This window comes from Carcharhinus amblyrhynchos, chromosome 21 (assembly GCF_965287045.1).
Source record: "Carcharhinus amblyrhynchos chromosome 21, sCarAmb.v2.hapA, whole genome shotgun sequence".
NCBI classification, from domain to species: domain Eukaryota; kingdom Metazoa; phylum Chordata; class Chondrichthyes; order Carcharhiniformes; family Carcharhinidae; genus Carcharhinus; species Carcharhinus amblyrhynchos.
This window is the reverse complement of record NC_137344.1, coordinates 45,975,380-45,998,776: the sequence shown is the minus strand read 5'-3', so window position 1 is coordinate 45,998,776 and position 23,397 is coordinate 45,975,380.

The following is a 23,397-nucleotide window of genomic DNA, read 5'->3' as shown; positions in this document are numbered from 1 at the left end:
GATGGCAACATCTATGATCAGGTAATTGGGCAGGCTGGGCTTATTCAGAACAGTAAGAAGTCTTACAACTTCAGGTTAAAGTCCAACAGGTTTGTTTGGAATCACAAGCTTCTGGAGCGCTGCTCCTTCATCAGGTAACTTGCTCCGAAAGCTTGTGATTCCAAACAAATCTGTTGGACTTTAATCTGGCATTGTGCACTTCTTACCGTACCCACCCCAGTCCAATGCCGGCATCTCCACACCATGTTCAGAACCAACAGCAATAGGGTGAATTTATTCGGCCCCATCATTTGTGCTGAACAGAGCCAGCAGGAATTTAGAAGTTAGTTGTATTTATCCATCATCAATTTGATGAATACATGAGAGAGAAAAGAATAGAAGGTTATGTTGCTAGGGCTTGCTGAAACAAGGTGGGAAGAGGCTTGTGTGGAGCTATTCCATGTAACAGTTGCAATTTACAGCACCACTGTCATGAAACAATTAAATATAGCAGCGTTATGACAGGCCACATGGTGGCACAGTGGATAGCACTGCTGCCTCACAGCACCAGGGATCCGGTTCAATTCTGGCCTTGGGTCACTATCCACGTGGAGTTTGCAAGTTCTCCATGTCTGCATGGGTTTCCTCTGAGCGTTCTGGTTTCCTCCTTCAGCCTAAAGATGTGCAGACTAAGTTAATTGGGCATGATAAATTGCCCTTAGTGTCAGAGGGATTAGCAGGGTAAATACTTGGGGATAGGGCCTGGCTGTGATTGTTGTTGGTATAGGTTCAATGGGCTGAATGACTTCTGCACTGTCGGGATCCTATGATTCTGTGAAGTGAGATTGGGAGAAATGCTGTGGCCATCACAGCCCGTTACCACAATCACGATACATTGGATTAATCCCAATTAATTTACCCAACACATCTGTTAGCTTTTGCGTGGACACATGGACCAGTTGATGTTCTGTGCTCTAGTTAATCTTAATTTTGAAAATGGACATTGAGCCCAATGTTCACCATTGACTGGCTACTCATTCTGGCAATCGACAGTCTGAGGCTCCAGCTTTGTTTACATTCAGTAGGTGAGTTATAGAAGGTCCAAACTGGCATCCATAATCCCATAAGACATAGAAGCAGAATTAGGCCATTCGGCCCATCAAGTCTGCTCTGCATTCAATCATGGCTCATCCCCATTTTCCTGCCTTTCCCCCTTAACCCCTGATCCCCTTATTAATCAAGAACCTATCTTAAAGACACCCAATGACCTGGCCTCCACAGCCTTTTGCAGCAAAGTGTTCCATAGATTCACCACTCTCTGGCTGAAGAAATTCCTCCTCTTCTCTGTTTTACAGGATCGTCCCTTTAGCCTGAGGTTGTACCCTCTGGTTCTCATTTTTCCTACTACTGGAAACATCCTATCCACGTCCACTCTAACCAGGCCTCACAATATCCTATAAGATCCTATAAGATTTAAGAAGACCCCCCTTCATCCTTCTAAACTCCAACGAGTACAGACCCAGAATCGTCAACCATTCCTTATATGACAAGCTGTTTATTCCAGGGATCATTCTTGCGTACCTCCTCTGGACATTTCCAAGGCCAGCACATTCTTCCTTAGCTATGACATAACTCATAAGGATGAATCCTGAAAATCGAGCTGGAACCACCTTCAGAATTGTGCAGAGTGGGGTCACAAGTGCAGAGGGCATGGCCCCCAGATTGCAATGGTCCAGATTCTTTACGTGGACTCTGGGGGTGCTTTCCTGCACCTCTGGATACAAATAAATAATTGAACACTTATCTTCAAAGAGCTTCTTTAATTGCAAATAGAGACAGTTGGCAGTGCAAGTTCCGACTAGTTTCTACCTAAAATGGCAATTGGGATTCTATTTACATCCTCGGACATCAGCCTCTGTGATTAAAGGGGGTTTATCGCCTGAAATAGGCCATTGCTTTGGTCACCCCAGTGTTTGTTCCATTTCAAAATGTCATCAGTCACATCGCCAATGTTAATAGAGCAGTGAGACCACCACCTCATTCTAAAACCATTACCCCTGTGTTAAAATCGGGTGTTGGCCATTCAAAATCAATCCCATCGTCCTTCCAATGATCAAGAAATAGCATCTAGTTAAATGTGAGTTTAGGTTTTTGTAGTTTGTGTAAATCCATTAGAGTTTAGATCTCAACAAATGCAGCTGACTGCTAAAGCTCCCTGTAGGAAATGAATGTCCTTAATGTGGATAATTCATTGGCCGTGAAGTACATTGGGACCTGAGGCACGATATAAATGCGAGTTCTTTTGTTCTGTCCTTTTCTCTGCACAGTCGGAGTATGCCCACTGTTTTTTCTGTCAAAAGCTATCCTTGTTTTTCTCTCCAACGTGCCTTTCAACAGATTGTGAAAAGAATTTATGCTTTCCTTCTTTCATAAGAACCAGTTGGAGGTTCAATCCTTGCTGCATGAAACAACCGTTGTGCATCGACTTCGCATCAGAATGATATGAAATTCATTGGTTCCCCATTGTTCGCTGGTTGGGTGTTACTAATTTGTTAAAATGTAACATTTTCTCTAGTGATTTTTTTTCCCCCAGAAAAATTATAGCTATTTGCCCAGAAGCTGTAAAAAACATGTGCATGTTAGTGATTGAGGAAATGGATAAGACCCTGACCACGGTTATCTCACGTGTTTGTTACTTTGTGCCTTTCTCATTTCCCCACTTTGCTCACTTTCTGATTGATTTGTGCTGCAGGGCACAGATTGAAAACAGTAAGAGGCAGGTCATGGGCAATGGGACAAAAGTGAAATGATATCTCTGAGAGAAACAAATAAAGGATAGGGACTGTTACTTTGAAATTAGTTGTATTTTACTTAGTGTGTCCCTGATAATTTGCTCACAACCTTGAAAATTTCCTTTTACGGTGCTGCTAACATTCAAGATGATCAACTGGGTGAAAATTGCAATGCATTTATGCATAATCTCTGCTTCTCTCAGATTGTTCATTTCCAAGGGAGACAGAGAAAGAATAGAAAGACTTGCATTTAGATAGCATCTTTCACAATCGTAGGATATTCTAAAGCATTTTGTAACTCCCTTAAATACTTTTGAAGTGTTCTGTCAGGCAGCTTTCTGTCTCATAAGAGGATCGTATGCACTGCGATGGTGTTAAGCATCATCTGGTAGGGTCCAGGAGCTCCACTCAGACATGGGATTCGCTGCTGCAATTGAGACGAAGTGTCTAAGAAGGTGGTTTCTCTTTTCTCTAGGAACATCTTCTCAGCCATTTTGAACTTTTCATTTGTGCTCGCCTCTTCCAATGTCCCTCCGTAGGTCACTGCCATTGGTGACTGTCTCTCCTTTGTCAATGTCTACCATCTTTATATCTCACTTGCTAGTGTCTCATAGAAAAGATATGAACACCCAGGAGGTTAGTGGATTGGCCATGCTAAATTGCTCCTTACTGCCCAAGGTGTTTATGTTAGATGGAATTAGCCATGGTAAATGTATGGGATTGCAGAGATAGAGCAGGGGAGAGGGCCAAGGTAAGATATTCTATCAGCAAACTGAATGGACTGAATGGCCTCTTCTGTACTGTAGGGATTCTATGATTCTATGAAGTCGTGACCCATGCAATAATATCGGAAACAGAGAAGTCAACTTGGCTGCAATCAAGGCCCCATAAAAGCAAGTTATAATGATGAGATAATCTTATTATGAGTGTTGGTTGAAGCATAAATATTGGTTAGGTCACTGGCAAGATCCCTCTGGTCTTCTTCAAATTAGTGCCATGGGACTTTTTAATGCCGATCTTTTAAAAAAAGTCATCTGCTGTCTTACTTTCTGGCACTTTGTTTGTCTTTTAGATACAATTATACTATGAAAACACATATTTATTTGTTATCCTAAGTTATATCTCTCAACGGATCTCTGCTCCCAAAGGAGGAATGTCCCTATTAGATTGTTAGCATTACTGATTTAATATAGGAAGTCATCCTCATGACCACTTCCCTCCAACTTCCTGTCCAAGGATATTCCTCAAGAAATCTTCCCTATTTTTCTCTTTTACCATTGATCAGATGATGGGAGTTCCAAACCTACACCAGCAGTTGAACGCAGCATTGAAGCTGAGTGATCTCAAGTGTGATTCTGTATTATTGAAGGTGCATTCCTTTAAAATACATCGGCTGAAATTTTCTGCTCCTGTTCTTCTCGGGCAGGTTTGGTGATGGGAGTGAAAAATCTCTTGAGAGGCACAAATGATGTTTTACATCAGCGGAAATTCTCATCTCGTTTGTTCCACCCACCTACCACCCTCCAGTGATGGAACAGGAATCCCTGTAGTCAGCAATAGATCCAGTGGAATATCGTTTACATACTAACACTCGCACTTCACCAGCTGATGTTGCTGAAAGATGGTCATTATTGCCAGTCAAAGGCTGTTAGAAACTTATACCAAGCAGAGGAAGATTGTGCCACAATATCTCCCTGTTTCTGTGCTTACTGTCTTGTAGTTTTCATGTCTTCTTGGAACACAGGAATTACCCTAAATTCTGTATACGTGAAAAGAATTGACACCATTAGGTCTCATGCCAGTTCTTGTTGTGCTTTTCTAAAATTCAGCTATAAGGCACAGGGCATTGCCCATCACTGACTTCCCCCAAGTAGGTGGTGGTGGTCTTGGTGTGCCCCCTTTTTGATCCATTCGAGCCTTGGGGTGAAGGTACTTTCACAATGCCGTAAGGGAGAGGGTTCCAGGGTTTTAACCCAGTGACAATGATATATCAATGATACATGCCCTATCAGAATGGTGTATGACTTGGAAGAGATTATGTCCCCATGACATTGCTTCCCTAGATGATGGAAATCGTTTGTTTTGTGAGGGTCTGTCTCAGACGCTTTTGGTAAGTTCCTGCAATGCACTCTGTAAATAGTAAACGTTGCAGCCTCAGAGCCTTATGGAGGGAAGCAACTTCAGGCTCTGATAAGGAATTTTTAACTACCTCAATGATTACAGCTTGGACTTTACATGAACATGAAATCATGGCCAAATAAATCATGTTTTACATATTCATTAGATATTGTAATCTGATTTTATCAACCAAGATAGTTCTGTCCTTTGACAGAGGTAGAAATTAAATCTCCTGAAGAGGTTCCACCCAACTACTTGAAGCACTGTATTTGACTATGAAGATGTATCATTGTCCTTGACACAGAACAATATTTAGCATTCTTATTAACTTTGTAAAGCAGCCAATTCCTGGTCAATGTCTGAACACTGACAAGCAGATCAGTTTTTGGTCAGTGCACACACGTCACAAGGAGGACTGATTTGCAGTCATGTATGTATTAACAGAAGTCACAATTACTGTTTGGTGTATAATACTAAAACGGGCTTGATTTCTGTCAGGCTATAAACACTAGAATAAGAACAGACTCCTGGGCCAGTGTATAGCATTGCATGGAGACTGACTCCCAGCAGCATATAAACAATGATCAGTTGGATAATCATCAATGGCAAATTTAGATAAACATATTCCAGTTCATTCAAATTATAGAGAGGACTTACTTCAAAAAATTGTAATTTATGTTAGCTCCATCTTCTTCCCTTTGTATTGCTCATATTTTCTGGATTCTGGTTGGCATAACCCGTAGGCAGCCAAACAATTTGTAACTATTCATCAATGCTTCACATCAGGAGTATAAAGGCATGACTGGAGGGGTGACACTCTCACCAGTTTACCTTTGCATCTTTTGTTGCCTCTCCCTCTTCCATTGGTCAGCCGTTTGACTTCCATGTGACAATCATACTGCCATTGGCAGTTCAACACTCAAAGAAAGTCCAGACAATCATTGGCAGAGACTGAGCTAGGTTCTGACTTGATCTCCCATTGAGCTACACTGTTCCTGGGTTGTCTTTATGTGTCTTCATGGATATGAAAAACTGCTTTACAATGAGGACCTCTGGCTTTTTCAGTTTCAGATGACTAGTCTTGTTGTTTTAGTGTAAGGGCAGGAGATTCAGACAGGATTTGAGAAAAATAAATGCACTCAGAGGGTGGTGGAAATCTGGAATGCACTGCCTGGGAAGATAGTGGAGGCCAGAAACTCTCAATCTTTAAAACGTATTTGGATGAGCACTTGAAACATCATAACATTCAAGGATTGGGACAAGCGTTGGAAAATGAAATTAGCGGACCTTTAATGATAGTTATTGTCAGCACAGACTCAATAGGCCAAAGGGTCTTTTCTGCGTGGTATGACTCTCTATACATTGTAAAAAGCCTGACAACACCAGGTTTTAGTCCAACCGATTTATTTGATAGTAAACTCACAAGCTTTCGAGGGGACTCCCTCTTCGTCAGGTGAATGGAGAGTTCTGGCCTCGGACAGAGCATATAAAGCACAGATATGCTCTGTTCGAGGTCAGAACTCTCCATTCACCTGACGAAGAGGGAGTCCCCTCGAAAGCTTGTGAGTTTACTATCAAATAAATCAGTTGGACTAAAACCTGGTGTTGTCAGACTTTTTACTGTATTTACCCCAGTCCAACGCCAGCACATCCACATCATCTCTATACATTGACAGATGGCATAGAGTTCAACTGGATACACTGGCAATTGCTATGGGGAGGAGAGGGTGAAGAAATCTTAAATATTTGAATAGTTATAACAAAGAAAAATTGAGTAATTTCCTCTTGAAAAGAAACAGAATACTTTAAGGTAGACTTATTGACCTCATCCAGATGATGCAGTGAAGTTGATCAAAACAAATTACTCATTATACTGTTGCCCACATAATAAAAGTGACAAGGGTAATACTTACTTGTTTGCTCTTTTCGGACATGTGACATGGTGCTATATAAGTGCAAACACATTTTTATATTAACACACTTTAAATAATAGGTTATACAAATTAAAGATGTAGAAGTTATGAGTAAAAAGAGGAATTAAACCAAACTTTATTCACCTAAAGGGGGACAGATCTGCAAAATAATGTACCAGGGAAGGTCATTAAAGTAGGCAGTATAAATCAGGTTAATGGACAGTTAGGCATATTTCTGCACAGAAAAGGGATTGAGGGGCATTGTGAGGAGATGATTAGGTAAATTAAGATCTATCAAGAAGTGATCAAGTTGGCAGTTAGGAGCCTGTCTTGGTCCAATATAAACTATTCCACACTGCCAAACTATGCAAAGGAAGTACAGCATTCTGTAATTTCACTTAATTGCTCAATTTTTCTTCGTCAAAACTATTCAAATATTTAAGATTTCTTCCCCCTCCCCCCATAGCAACTGCCAATGTATCCAGTTGAACTCCATGCCATCTGTCAATGTATAGAGAGTCATACAGCACAGAAAAGATCCTTTGGTCCATCAACTCTGCACTGACAATAATTACCATTAAAGGTGTGCTAATCTTATTTTCCAACACTTGTCCCATATCCTTGAATGTTACCATGTTTCAAGTGCTCATCCAAATACGTTTTAAAGATTGTAAGTTTCTTGCTTCCACTACTTTCCCAGGCAGTGCGTCCCAGATTCCCACCACCCTCTGAGTGAATTTATTTTTCTCAAATCTCATCTGAATCTTAGAACCCTACAGTGCAGAAAGGGGCCTTTCGGCCCATCAAGTCTGCACCGAACACAATCCCACCCAGGCCCTACCCCCACATCCCTCGATATTATACCCACTAATCCCTCTAACCTACACATCCCTGGACACTAAGGGACAATTTCTTAACATGGCCAATCAACCTAACCCGCACATCTTTGGACTGTGGGAGGAAACCGGAGCACCCGGAGGAAACTCACACAGACACGAGGAGAATGTGCAACTCCACACAGACAGTGACCCGAGCCAGGAATTGAACCCAGGACCCTGGAGCTGTGAAGCAGCAGTGCTAACCACTGTGCTACCATGCCACCCATCCACTGCCCCTTACACTAAAACTGTGCCCCCTTGTGATTGACACCTCAACCAAGGGGAACAACTACTTCTTAACCATCTGCTCATACCTCTCATAATCTTATACCTCAATTATGTTTCTCCTGAGCCTTCTGTGCTCTAGAAAAAGCAAGCCAAGCCTATCCAGCCTCTCCTTATAGCTCAAATGCTGGTGAATCTTCTCTTTAACTCTTCTAGTGAAATCACATCCTTCCTATAGTGAGGTGATCAGAACTGCACACAGTATTCCAGCTGTGGCCTAACCAACGCTCTGTACAATTGTCAAAGGAGATATCCAGATGACTGACAAGCTGTTTATTCTGGGGAAACTATTGGCACTTAAATTGTTAAAGTAGTCAACTAAACATGATTCATCTCCTGTCTGAATTGGACTTGAGTCCCATCTAAGTGGTTCATCCCTCAATGCTTTCCATAGAGCAAACTCCTGACAAGATACTTTCAACCATTTTTTTTATTTCTCACAAGTGTTGTTTTATTATTGAGAACCTGGAGTTTCTATCTTGGAGGGAGAGATGCTGCCCACTGTACCACAAGACTTTCCAGGGCACCATTTAAATATTACATCACATCATCATTGCCCACTTTGGTCATCTTCCCATCAATATTCCTCTCACAGGGCCATATTATTATTCTTTTCTAGTCATCTCTCCATTGACAGGATGACCTCTATAAAGAGTGTATTGCAGTACCAGTGCCTTTCTAAACAAATTACTCCTATCATTGTTGATTAATTCAGCTACCCAGGACAGGCAAACCTAAACCCTTCCCCTTTCCTCCTTGTTATAACCCATACCTTTAACCAAGATTTTGTCCACCTTTCCGAATATCTCCTTTTCTGATTCAGCTTCAAGTTCTCTGAGACGTTTTTCTGATCTGAAAGTTGCTTTATCTATGAGTGTCTTTGCACAAGAAAATTGCACCCTCAAGAATCTGGTGAAGACTGCCCTAAATAATTTCATGTAGGATTCTTATAGCAGGCACAAAGACATTCTCAATCCATTGCAGCTGGACTTAAACTCAGGTCAACAGAGGTAAAAGGCAGTGAGCTCCAACTCACTGACACGCTCCTCCAGGGAAATTGCCTTAAAACATACTTAGTTAAAAGGTCAGGGGACAGCAGAAACAGCTAATGAAAGAGTCGATAACAGTGAATCAAGTCTTCCTTTGGCCTGCGGTAATTGTGTGGGTTATGCATCAACTGTAACTTCAGACTGTCTTTTCTGTAGGCCTGTAAATGTCAGTATCTTAATATCAGGCTTAACATCAGTAATCGAAGGCCAGGTCTCCCCTGAGTCAGTCAGCCATGTAATATTTCAAAGTTCCCTTGATATTTCTCACTATGTATTAAGATGTTCCAACTTGGTGCCTGTATTTTAGTAAAATGATTGTATCTGTGTGATATGCGTGTAAGGTGGAATGTTTGTGGTTGTAGTATGTTTGCATATGTCGCATTGTGTTGGGTATGTTTTCTTGTCTAATATGGTTTGTTACTTTAATCACTGGAGTACAGAAGCATCAGTTGTAATACCCACAGATCATTGACTACACCTTACACTGCACAATCCAGTTTGTGCTCTCAGACACATCACATTACTGGATTCTAGTGTGTGTACACAGGTCTTTAATGAGCTCATATTAGTCAGTCCAACATCAGGTACGTCACCCTATGCAACCCAACATGAGTTAACATACTGTGATTTGCTTGTAACCCTTAAACTAAAATTCTACCATTGAACTCAACATTTCATGAATGCTGCCTCTAAATTACAGTACACCAATGGTACATAAAATTGACATCTAATATTCTGAACCTGTATCAGACACGCTTAGAATACTGTGTGCAGCTCTAGATTGTATATTGTAAAATGGAGGCACTGGAGAAGAGCTTTATGGACAATACTACAAATGTGTGGTGTACATATCAGGAAAGGATTGACAGGCTAGAACTCCTTTCCCTTGGGGGATGACTTAATGGAAGTCTTTAAAATAATGAAAGATTTTGAAAGAATGGATACAGAGAGAGAGGAAAAGCAAAACTAAAGGCTAAGAATTATAAGACAGTCACGAAGAAATCCAATAAGGAACTAAGGAGAAATTTCTTCATCAAAAGAGTGGTGAGGATGCTGGACTGATTACCATCGGGAGTGACTACAGTGAATAACATGGATGCATTTAAGGGGGAGCTGAACAAGTGTATGGGGGAAAAGGGAATATAGTGTGACAATGGTAGATTTAGAGGAGGAAAATGGGAGAAGGCTCAAGTGCAGCATAAATACCAGCAGGGATTGGTTGGGATGAATGGCCTGTTTCTATGGTGCACATCCTGTGTAATTCTATGTAACTCTGAAGGACTGAAAAGAAACAAGACACGGAAGGTGTCAAGGGGAATGGGGAGAATGTTAGAGTATGGCATTGAGATAAAAGATCAGCCATGACCATGTTGAATGGTGGAGCAGGCTTGAAGGGCCAAATATTTTCTATGTTTCTACATCTAGGACCCAAGGACATAGCCTAAAAATTAGAAACAAAGCTTCAGTGAAGGAAATTTGGAACTGCTTCCACACATAAAGGCTGGTCGAAGTTTAGAACTCTCTCCTGCAAACAGGAATTGAAGCTGGGTGAATTGTTAATGTTAGATTTGAGACTAATAGATTTTTATTAACCACAGGATATTTGGCAATATGGAATGTAAAAGGATACATGGAGTTAAGTAGAGGATCAGTCACGATCTCACTAAATAGAAGAATAGATTTGAGAGGCTTGTTGGGCTTTTCCTGTTCCTAAAGTTACAAGAAACTTTGTTCAGTAGTTCTGAAAATGATAGGTTGGAAAGGCTGGTGAGGACTGCTGCAGCTCGAGTTCAATTTTCCTCCTCATCTTACTGAATCCCTACAGATGTGATGGGCCAAATGGCCTTCTGTAGAAGGAGGCCATTTGGCCAATCACATTTTCACTGACTCTCCAAAGAGCATCTTTCCCCAAGTCCACCATCACCACCGCCATCACCATCCCACCCCCCCATTCGCGTAACTCTGAGTAACAACGGTAGATGTAGAGGAGGAAAGATGGGAGGAGACTCTTGTGGAGCATAAATCCCAACATTGGTTGATTTGGCCAGTTTCTATAGTGTACATCCTGTGTAATTCAATGCAAACCTAAAGGACTAAAAATAAACAATTTGAGCTGTACCTCACTCCCAAGTACATTCCCTTGCCACGAGGGGTCCCTAACCCAGAGGCAATAAAGAAAACTGCCTTCACAGCTGACACTATCCAAAACTAAGATCTGCTAGTCTTGTATGGCTGAAGCTCTATCCAGTCACTTACTAGTCTTAGCAAGTTAGCGATTATCCTCCCAACCCCCACCAGCTCATTCTGCCCACAGTGTGGTCAAAGATCAGAAGCAGCCTTCCTGAAGTGAAGCTTTTCCCATTTCCTGTTGTGTATTCAGGGAATTACTATATGTGGCATGGCCCCTTGAAGAGGACAGTCACATGATTACTCTGTGACATCTTCAGGGTCTTTGCAGCCTGCTGTCTATTGGGGATTCAAGCCTGTACAGTACACACTTAAAATAGTGTCAGTGGGAGGCTTCTTGCATGTGACTCTCATCACCCTGATCCAAGAGCAGGGTCTCCATGCACAATCATGTATAAACAAGAGGAATACCCATCTCTGTCCCTTCAGGATGTGCTGAAAAGGATGTGTGGTGGTGCCATGTCTTGGTGGAAGCCAAGTTTAGCACTGGCCTGCTGGCTTTGAGATGAAGGGAAACCTGTAAAGGACATGCTTACTAAATTTACCACTTAAGTTAGTTCAAAGATCTACTGAGGTGTTGATGACTCAGGCTGCAGATAACCCTGCCTTGGTAATGCTACACCCAAAAGAGGAAAAAAAGGGTGCATTGCAGGTTGGCAGAGAGTTAAGAGGAGCAAAAGCCTGAACAGTAAGGAGCAGCGGGGCTCCAGAAAATCAAGATGCTGGCTATTCGGCTCCGCTGCCTTGGCATATGTGAATCTAAACGTGTATCGCAGGTGGTGCTTTTATCTTAAAATGATTGAAAGGCAATACTGGAGGCACCTTCAAAATCCTGGCATTTGCTTACTCACAACTGCTAGTTTCTCCAGGATGAGCTGGAAGGCTAGTGCGGAGCTCATGGCTTGCGTTAAGTGAATATGATGCCAGGACTTTCAACCCCATGAGTTAACAATGGAGCGGACAACTTCCTACCTGTCCCACCACGAGATTAGCCGCAGTCTTCACTGATGTATAATTAATGAATTAAAAAGTGGAAGCTTGTGTCCGTTCAGCTGTCCCATTGCTCAAGCAGGAATGACGCCGACTTTCCCGTGTAAACGTGGTCTCCAATATAGAAAATTCTACCTGAGGTCTTTTTGGAGTCTTGGTGAAACAAAAGAAGAACTGGCATTTATTTAAGGCTTTTCCTGACCTCAGGATATTCCAGTGCCCTGCACAGGGACTGAAGTACTTTTTAAATTGTGATGTGGAGCCACTTAGAACAAAATCATCCTGGTGCTTTTGGTAGAGTAGAATGGAGAAGAAGACAGATATTCTCTGTCAAATTGCCAAGAGAGTTGGAAAAGCAAAAAAAGGGAAGCTTTTCTCTAGCTGAGGGAGTGGCTGAGCCATCAGGATAATAGAGGGTTGGAAAAGAACAAGAAACCAGCTTCGACAAGGGAGCAAAGGAACAGCTACTAGTGCTGCAGAAAGACAGCAGTGGCAAGGCATTAAACGTGTCTGACATGGAAGAGAAGATCAGACAGGTGCAGCACTGGGAACTCAGAATTGGAATCACAACAGATCAGGGTTGGTGGTACTTCACACATATTACATTGCAACTGTAGTGGATCTTGTTCTTCATTGTACAGCACTTTTATTTGAAAGATAATCTTGTTTTTTTCTGCTTTTGGGTCTGAGAAGCTAGATAGCCTGTTCCCCATTTTATTCTTCCATGTTTTCCAGTGTTAATCCTGCAGGACTCTTAAAATGCCCTCCCTAATGCAGGTGGGCACGCTCACCAGATGATATTGTTGGTGTAACGTCATGCGTCACATTTTCTATTACTCTCACTTCAGTAATGTTAGAAATCATAGAATCCCTACAGTGCAGAAGGAGGCCAGTTGACCCATCGAGTCTGCACCGACAACAATCCCATCCAGGCCCTATCCCCGTAACCCCACACATTTACCCTACTAATCCCTCTAACCAGCATCCCAGGACTAAAAGGGGCAATGTAGCATAGCCAATGCACCTAACCCACACATCTTTGTACTATAGGAGGAAACTGGAGCATCCAGAGGAAACCCATGCAGACACGGGGAGAATGTGCAAACTCCACACAGACAGTGACCCAAGTCAGGCATCGAACCTAGCTCCCTGAAGCTGGGGCAGAACTGAGGCAGAAGTACTAACCACTGTGCCACCATACCACCCAGTGCAAGCTCCGTCCATTGGTATAGTACAGGCATCCAGCAAAGGTGACACAAAATGTGCACATGTAAAGCATTACCTTGAACCTCCACACCAATGGAGAGGCAGTGGACTGCTGGTCAAATCTTTCATCAGTGATGGCAACATGGAATTCTTCTTGGAAGCTGCTTACCCTTTTAAGTCACTACATGTATCCACACTTGCGCTGCCAACCAGATAAAATCCAAGTCACATCTTTGATGGGCAAAAGACAGCCTCACCACACTCTTCACCACAGATCAAACTGTGGAGGAAAGTTCTGACTGATGTGCCGTGGGAACTTGGGGAGAGATTTTCCTCTTTTTGCTCTTTGATGCAAAAGATCCCTTGGGCAAGGTACACAGTAGAAACTCAGGCAAGCAAGATAATACAAGCTTGTTCTTTCATTTAAGCGCTCAGCAAAACAATCATTTTTATTTCATGGAGTCAAACTGAACCACTATACAAATGGCAATAACACTTTGTGTCCAATCCCCTAATGAACAAGAGCAGCTTTTAAGTGATTTTCTATATGTGCAGAAAAAAGGAAAATGAGTTAGTGTAGTTAACTAGGCCTCAAGATGGCCGGCAGTGTCTCCACGTTGTTTTGCTATAATTTTCATCCCTGCTAGGATAATGGCTTAATGATACCGATGGCAAACAATAACACAGTGGAAAGATAGTCTGTATTTTTTAAATTATTCAACCATTAATGCAAGGTTCTCATTAGATGGAGGCAGCAGGCTAATTACACAGCTATTCACTTTTGTATTGTGTACAAATTCTCAATTTGCATCGCAAATTCTGGCCTAGATAAAATTCTGTGGCTGCCTTGAAACCTTTCAAATTCACCTAGATGGTGAGGACCTAAGTTGATTTGATCTTTGGTCTTCTGCTTTGAAATGTGATTTGGTGAGGTGGCATTGGCTCTATCATTATCTGGTCAGTCAGTCCATCAATATTGTATGTACTGTGACCTTAGCAGTTTCTTTCAACAATCAGCTGCAGCATAGAAATATAGAAAATAGGATCAGGAGGAGGCCATTCGGCCCTTCAGGTCTACACCATTATTCATTATGATCATGTTTGATCAACTGATTTTGCCTCCCGCCCCCCGCCCCTATATCCTTTGATCCCCTTTACCTCAAGTGCTATATCCAACTGCTTTTTGAAAATATACAATGTTTTGGCACCAACTGCTTTCTGTGGTAGCGAACTCCACAGGCTGACCACTGTCTGGGTGAAGAAGTTGCTCCTCATTTCTGTCCTAAATGGTCTACCCTATATCCTCAGACTGTGACCTCTGGTTCTGGATATCCCTGCCACCGGGAACACCTATTTCTTGCCTTAACACTGTCTAATCCTGTTAGAATTTTGTAGGTTTCTATGAGATCCCCCCCGACTCCTTCATCTGAATTCCAGCGAATACAATCCAAACACACGCAATCTCTCTTTAAATGCCAGTCCTGCCATCCCAGCATTCAGCCTGGTAAACCTTCTCTGCATTCCTTCTTTAGCAAGAACATCCTTCCTCAGAAAAAGAGATCAAAACTGCACACAATCATCTTATTGGGATGTAGTGAGTGAGAGCAGTGCTGTAGAGGAAGGGAAAGCCTTGCATGATAGTGCAGAGGATTATGAGTCAAGTCCAGGCACTCCAGTGACTCAAGCAGAAAAACCTAATACTGAAGGAACCCTGCAGGGTTGGAAGTATCATCTTTTTGCTGAGACATTAAACTGATATCGTATCTGCTCAGGTGAATGGGAAAGATCCTAAGGTGTTATTACAAAGGTGAGCAGAAGAATTCATCCTGTTAGCCTGATCATTGTTTAATCCCTCAATCAACATTAGTAAACAGATTGGTCAATATTGTATTGCTGTTTATGGGATTTTGTTGTGTGAAAATTGGCTAAGTAAAGTTTATTTATTAGTCACACTGCAATGAAATTTCCCTATCGTCACACTCAGGTCAATGTAGGTGTAAGACTTAACCAGCACATCTTTCAGACTGTGGGAGGAAACCCACGTAGAAATGGGGAGAATGTACAGTCTTCGCACAGACAGTGACCAAAACCGGGAATCGAAAATGGGTCTCAGGCGCTGTGAGGCAGCGGTACCATGTCACCATGTGCCACCATGTCGCCCAGCTGCCATGCTTCCTACATTACAACAATGGCTGCCCATTAAAATCATTTAATTAGCTATAGAAAACTTTGCAATTTGCTGAGGTCATGAAAGGCATTTTATGAATGAAAGTCTTTTTACTCAATCTCTCTCAGCATTCTCACGAGTGTTATATTTCTGACTCTTTTGCCGTCTTATTCTTGTGGTCTACCTCATTGAGATTGTCAATTAGAAAGTAAGATTAGTCCATCTGTGACCTGACCTGAGAGAACCCAACCTATTTCATACAGGACAGTTAAGGACATGAATGAAAATTGTCATCTCCTCAGCCTGAGATAGATTCAAATCCAGATCACAGAAAAGACCATCTGATCAGCCAATGTGTTAGCAGTAATTCCTAAAAGGCTGAGTTTCAAAGCTTTCTGATGGTTGCGTCTGATGCTAGGGCAAAGCTGACAAAAGTATTTTTTTAAATCCTGGGGCCAGGAATGGGAGGAGGGACCTGGGGATGTATATGCGGAAATTGTTGAAGGTGCCAGGGCAGGTTGAGAAAGTGTTTAAAAAGGCATATGAGTTTCTGAGCTTTATAAATGGAGGCATATGGCAGAATTTCCATCTTTTCAGGTTTGGGAAGTATCAGTTGGGCCATTTCACAACGTTAGCTATTCAGCCAGAATTTTGACCTCCAAGAGTTTGGGTTAGAGTCATGGCTGCTGCTTCCAGAAGTGACCTGTGGTGGTGAAGGAAATGAGCAGATGTGGAGGCTGGCAGGTTAGAGGGCCCAATTCCAGATACTGGGATAATGGCCTGGTTCTATTCATGCTTGTTAGGCCCTCTAGCCCTCACCCATCACCTCCCTATGCCTTCACCTTGCATTGTTGATATAGTTGCAACATGGAATCATTTTGAATACTTAGCTCAGCCCCAAACCCACAAATGGATTCAACCTTTTGTAGAATGTTTACACAGCTGCGAAACTTTGTTTTGCTGATAGTTTTATGAGTCTGTAATATGTTTATCTTTCTTTGAAGTAGTTTTCTGATGACAGTTTGTTTATTTGGAAAGATCGAGAGATGTTAAGTAGACTAAAGCTTGTTTCAATTGCAGTATGAATAAGTGTGTTTGATTGACAGTTTTATGACCTTATAAAGGGGCAATTCTTTCATGGGGATTTTGAATGGTTGACTGTTTTTCACTAATTCCATGAACATTTCCAAGCCTTGCCATCATTAATACATGGATCATTGGGTCTAAACTGTTAATACCAGAAATGTTCTTCAAGGCTATGCAAGTATCAGGGCATTAAATCAATGTGAAAATCAAGCTGCAGGGTCCCCTACATGTCTTAAAAGCCGATTATCAATACCCTTAAATGCAGAAGATGGCTTTATCTAATGGATAAATTACTCTAATACATCTGAACACCTTAGAGAATGCTGGGCAATTTAATGTACTAAGCCATGTAGTCAATAACAGCCTTAGTAACATAAGTAACTTTTAAAACACCATCTAATTATGACAGTTGAAGATGGAAAGAGCCTTAAAACTTGTCTGTTAAAAGTGTCCTGACTTCTCAGCAAACTTCCCACTAGATTCATGAACTGATTCACCTGTTGTGGTACCCACAGCTTTCAGAAGCCCACCTGAAATGAAAAATAGCAACTTAAGGGAAAATTGTACCTGGTGCAGGCATTTAAATGTCCTGCCAATGCAAGTTTGCTCAGCATCAGCAGGGTACTGTCCGGCCCGTAGAGTATAAAACCAACGATGTTCTGATGAACCTCAGTAAAATGTTGGTTCAATCTCAACTGGAGTTCATGTTAGGATGGATATGAAGCTTTTAGAGAGGATGCAGGAAATGTTTGCAGGAATGTTTCTAAGGATGAGAAACTTCAATTATATCAATGGATTAGAGAAGCTAGGTTGTTATTAGAAAAGAGATGAAGAGAGAAGATTGGTTAGAGTTGTTCAAAATCAGAAGGGGTCTAAACTATAAATGGAGAGAAACTGTTTCCTTTGGTAAAGTGTCAAGCACCAGAGGACACCAGAAAATTAAAGATAGTTAGCAAAAGAAACAACAAGATGAGGAACAACATTTTTGTTGTGAAAAGTTAGAATATGCCTGGGAATGTGGTGGAAGCAGATTCAATACTGGTTTTGAAAACGGAATTGGATAAGCATTACAGAAAAGGCCAGGCAAATGGAATTAACTGAATTACCCTTCCAGAGAGGCAGCATTGACAGGACAGGCCAAATGGCCTCCTCTGTGGCTCCATTCTATTTCACTCTAAAGCGTTCCTTTTTGCTCTCGTTGCAGTGAGAATTAGTTGTGGCTGGAGGATATTGAATTGTGTTCTGAAGAGGTACTATTAGCACTGTTATCTGTCTCAAAGTATGAAGAGAAAATGGTGCGCAGACAAATAGGAGTTCAGAGCCGCTGCAGTAAGTCAATCCTGTCAGGTCATACGGGAGATGGGGAGGGGAAGAATAAAAACTGACAGTAATTTGCTTCACTAATAAGGCCTGTCAAACGAGAGTCCTTTTTTTTTTGCCTTCCATCTCTAATATACAGAGCCCAGCGCAGTGCCCCTAGCTGATTATTTCCAAAACGATTCTTCTGTCATTGTCCCCACCTAACCCTGTCTAGCCTTTTACCAGACACAGCATTGAGTGAGAAAAAGTTACATAAATAAATAGCAGGTATCCTGTGGCTTTGCTGGTTTTTTCAGAGAATTTGCTGCTTTATAATAAAAGGAGTGCTGGTGTCATGTGGGGCATAACGATGAAGACCACTTGGTTGAAGTGACAGAGAAATTAAATTACATTTGTCATTAAATGACATGCTGTGAGCCTTGACCCCAACAGTCATTGGCTTTTTTAACATTTAATTTCTGTACGCTTTTAATTTTTTTCATCTCTTTCCCTTTTTGAGGTAGATGTCAGATGCCGGAAGAGTGGGGCTTAGCTCCATGGGGGTGATGGGGCATTGGGTGGAGGGGGGTTGGCTGGTTAATGAGAGGCAGTTTTTGAAGTTTAGCAGCTCTGGGTTGAGGAAAGTGATGCTTTGGTGAAACGTTGAGTGGAAAGTGGATGTACAAACTGTGCGGTTTCTGATATCTAACAACAATTAAAATAATGGTGGAGAATGGATGTTTCTTCTTGTGGGAGAATCTGGAACTTGGGGGTCACTGTTTAAAGATAGGGTCGCCCATTTAAGACAGAGGTGAGGAGACAATTTTTTTTTCTCTCAGAGGGCAGTGTAACTCTTCCTCAAAAGCAATGGAAGTAGAATCTTTGAATATTTTAAGGCTGAGCTAAATAGAATCTTGAATAGCAAGGGATTAGGGCAGCACAGTGGCACAGTGGCTGGCACTGCTGCTTCACAGCGCCAGGGGCCCGGGTTCAATTCTGACATCAGTGTGAAGGCTCGATGGACAGAACGACCGTCTTCTGAATTGTAGGGATTCTGTAGCTACCAGGGATAGGCAGGAATGTGGGATTGGGGTTACAATCAGGTCAGCCATCATCTTATTGAATAATGGAGCAGGCTGAAGGGGCTGGGTGGCCTAATTCGTATGCTGGTATGTAAAGGGTGGCTAGTTTCTGGGAATGTTTTAGTGGTGGTGGCATGTTGCATTTCACACAGTGAGTCTGTAGAATCCCTATCGTGTAGAAGGAGGCCATTTGGCCCGTCAGCTCTGCACTGACTCTCCGACGGAGCATCTTACGAAGGCCCTTTTTCCCAATCTATCCCCATTACTCCACACATTTATAGAAGGGATTGGGATAGAATCATAGAATCTTACAGTGCAGAAAGAGGACATTTGGCCCATCGAGTCTGCACCAAAAATAATCCCATCCAGGCCCTATCCCCATTATCCCACGCGTTTACCCTGCTAATCCCCCTGACACTAAGAGGCAATTTAGCATAGCCAATCAACCTAACCCACACATCTCTGGACTGTGGGAGGAAACTGGAGCACCTGGAAGAAACCCACGTAGACACCGGGAGAATGTACAAACTCCACACAGACAGTGACCCAAACTGGGAATTGAACCCGGGCCCCTGGTGCTGTGAGGCAGCAGTGCTAACCTCTATGCCATCATGAAGCCCATGACCAATGACCAATTTATCATGGCCAATCCATCTAACCTGCACATCTTTGAAATGTGGGAGAAAACCGGAGCACCTGGGGGAAACCTGCGCAGACACGGGGACTACATGCAAACTCCATACAGACAGTTGTCTAAAGAAGGAATCGAACTTGGGTCCCTCACACTGTGAGGCAGTAGTGCTAATCACTGTGCCACTGTGCTGCCCACAATTCGCAGATTGATATTCAACCTGTTTGGCTGTGTTATGGACACACATTCTTTGACCAACAAGTCCTTGAACAAGACTCAAATGCGAAACTTTAAGCTAAGAGGAAAGGATGTTAGCTACATTGCCAGAAGACCTCAATCCTCAGAAGCCATTCACAAATAGTGAATTTGTGATTGATTCATGGTCAGGTACTTTTCTCTCTTTCTTTTTCTCTCTTTCTTTGTCTCTCTCTAGTTTCTGACTCATGTCTCTCTGCTTTCTCTCTGTTTACCCCAAGATGTCACTAATTAGAATATTTGCATGTTCTAACAATCAGCAAAGCAGAGTTGATGGCAATCACAACCTTTCTGTTTGAGAAATTTTCAACATTTATCTCATTTGTTTATTTTAGAAAATCCATAAAGGACTCAAATTAAACTAAAATCGTAAAAGTGATTCATCGTGTTCACAATTCCTCTCAGCTTAATATATTAAAGGGCAGATTCTTGTGCCTCAATCCAGATTAGAATAGAGGCAGGGGATTTAAAAATTATAGGAGAGACTAGTTTCACGACCCCTGCCTCCACTCCCATCTTGTGGGGTATTTGTAGCCCCAGTGTAAGGGCACGTGTGGGAAGTCCTCACTCAGCAATACCGTATTTGCCCATTCCAGGAAGAGGTTTGAGCTTCAAATGCCCTGAATTAGAAATGGAATCTAGCAAACCTTTGGAAGAGATGTGGTTCGCAGCTCTTCACAGGAGGAATGATGGATGCATATTCTAGAGTCAGGAATCTTTTGTCAGTTAAGTTTAAAATATGTTCTAATCTCATATGTCATATTTAGATGGTATATGATAATTTTGGTATGTTTTAATTGCAATGATTGGAGAGAGAGCATTTCTCTTAAAATGTAAGTGACCTTTAAATTGACCAGCATTCTGAAAGTGTTTGGATGCATTAGAGTATTTTTCCAGTGGAGAAAGTTCTCTTCTGCGTTCTGAAATATGGAGAATCAGATATTAGTGCAAGGTGTGTTGGATGGTGGAGATTCCTACCCTGCTGCCTGAAGAGTTGGTGGCGAACGCATCCTCTCTAATCATCGCTACCTCACAACAACTAAATCTGCTGAGAAGTATCAATTAACTGCCCTCACCTGGGTGGAAACACTGTCTCAGAGAGCTGACAGACAATCTGATTGGTCAGCAATGTTGTAGTCTTGGCTGTACCAATGTCATCAATGACTCAGACTGGACTACAAGTGGTCCCTAGATTCTAAGTCCCAGGGTCCAGAGCAGTTAAGTGCAGGGGATTTTATGGTGAGAAGAGAAGGCGAGGGCCTTCCTGCCAATCACTGTATCAATAATTGACCATCTAACGACTTCAATTAGGGCAAAAATGGGGGTATGGCAGTGGTATAAGGTTATGGGAAAGGGATTTTTCCCTCAATCTGAATGGCCATAAAACATTATGATGTGGGTATGCTGGCGTTGGACTGGCGTAAACACAGTAAAAAGTCTGACAACACCAGGTTTTAGTCCAACCTATTTATTTGATAATATACTCACAAGCTTTCGGGGTTAGCCCTTTCGTCAGGTGAATGGAGAGTCCTGGCCTCAGACAGAGCATATAAAGCACAGACAGTTTAGAGATTACAGATTAGAATGCGAATCCTTGCACCTAACCTGCTGTTCAAGACCTGAAGTGGCTGATAATGTGAGTGGAAGGAGCACTGATCACAGGTTAAAGAGATGTGTATTGTCTCCAGACAGTACAGTAAGTGAGGTTTTGCAAACCCAGGCAAGTCACGGGGGTTACAGATAGTGCGACATGAACCCAAGATCCCTGTTGAGAACGTTTGCACACATGAGGATGGTCTCAACAGGGATCTTGGGTTCATGTCGCACTATCTGTAACCCCCGTGACTTGCCTGGGTTTGCAAAACCTCACTTACTGTACTGTCTGGAGACAATACACATCTCTTTAACCTGTGATCAGTGCTCCTTCCACTCACATTATCAGCCACTTCAGGTCTTGAACAGCAGGTTAGGTGTAAGGATTCGCATTCTAATCAGTAATCTCTAAACTGTCTGTGCTTTATATGCTCTGTCTGAGGCCAGGACTCTCCATTCACCTGACGAAGGGGCTAACCCCGAAAGCTTGTGAGTATATTATCAAATAAATAGGTTGGACTAAAACCTGGTGTTGTCAGACTTTTTACTGTGTTTACGCCAGTCCAACGCCAGCATACCCACATCATAATGTTTTATGGCCATTCAGATTGAGGGAAAAATCCCTTTCCCATAACCTTATACCACTGCCATACCCCCATGACACATCCAACCCTTCCACACATCCTCCACGGCACCTAACAATCATGTTGAGAATTGAGCCAAGAGGGCCTTATGCCTGTCAGTCTTAGGATTCACCAACCTCCAGTGCCACCTCTGGCCAGTCTGCAGCTTGATGTTATCTCCTGGGATGAAAATACAGCAGGCTGTCAGTGCCAGGATAGAGGTGGAATTACTGCCTCAGATTAACATAAGTACATCTAAGTTAAAAATTTAATCCGAAACTTAACTTAAATTCATCATTCATTTTGTATTATTAGAACAAAGATCAGTACAGCACAGTACAGGCCCTTCAGCCCACAATGTTGTGCCAAGCTTTGTCCAAAACCCAAGATCAAGCTATCCCACTCCCTATCATTCTGGCGTGCTCCATGTGCCTATCCAATAACCACCTGAAAGTTCCTAAAGTGTCCGACTCCACTATCACAGGAGGCAGACCATTCCACACTCAAACCACTCTCTGAATAAAGAACTTACTTCGGACATCCCTCCTAAAACTCCCATCATTATGCCCCCTGGTAACACCCGAGGAAATAGTCTCTGAATGTCCACTCTATCTATCTCCCTCATTATCTTGTAAACCTCTATTAAGTCGCCTCTCATCCTCCTCCGCTCTAAAGAGAAAAGCCCAAGCTCCTTCAACCATTCCTCATAAGACCTATCCTCCAAACCAGGCAGCGTCCTGGTAAATCTCCTCTGCACTCTCTCCAATGCTTCCATGTCCTTCTTATGGTGAGGTGACCACAACTGCACACAATATTCCAAATGTTGTCTCACCAAGATCCTGTACTGTTGCAGCATAACCCCACGGCTCTTAAACTCAAAGCCCCTGTCAATAAACACTAACACACTGTGGGCCTTCTTCACGGCTCTATCCACTTGAGTGGCAACCTTCAGAGATCTGTGGACATGAACCCCAAGATCTCTCTGTTCCTCCACATTCTTCAGACCCCTGCCGTTGACCCTGTAATCCACATTCAAATTTGTGCTACCAAAAATGAATCACCTCACACTTATCAGGGTTAAACTCCATCTGCCACTTTTCAGCCCAGCTCTGCATCCTGTCAATGTCTCTTTGCAGCGTACACCAGCCCTCCACCTCATGTACTACTCCACCAATCTTGGTGTCATCAGCAAATTTGCTGTCCCACCCTTCAGCCCCCTCCTCCAAGTTATTAATAAAAATCACAAATAGCAGAGGATCCAGCA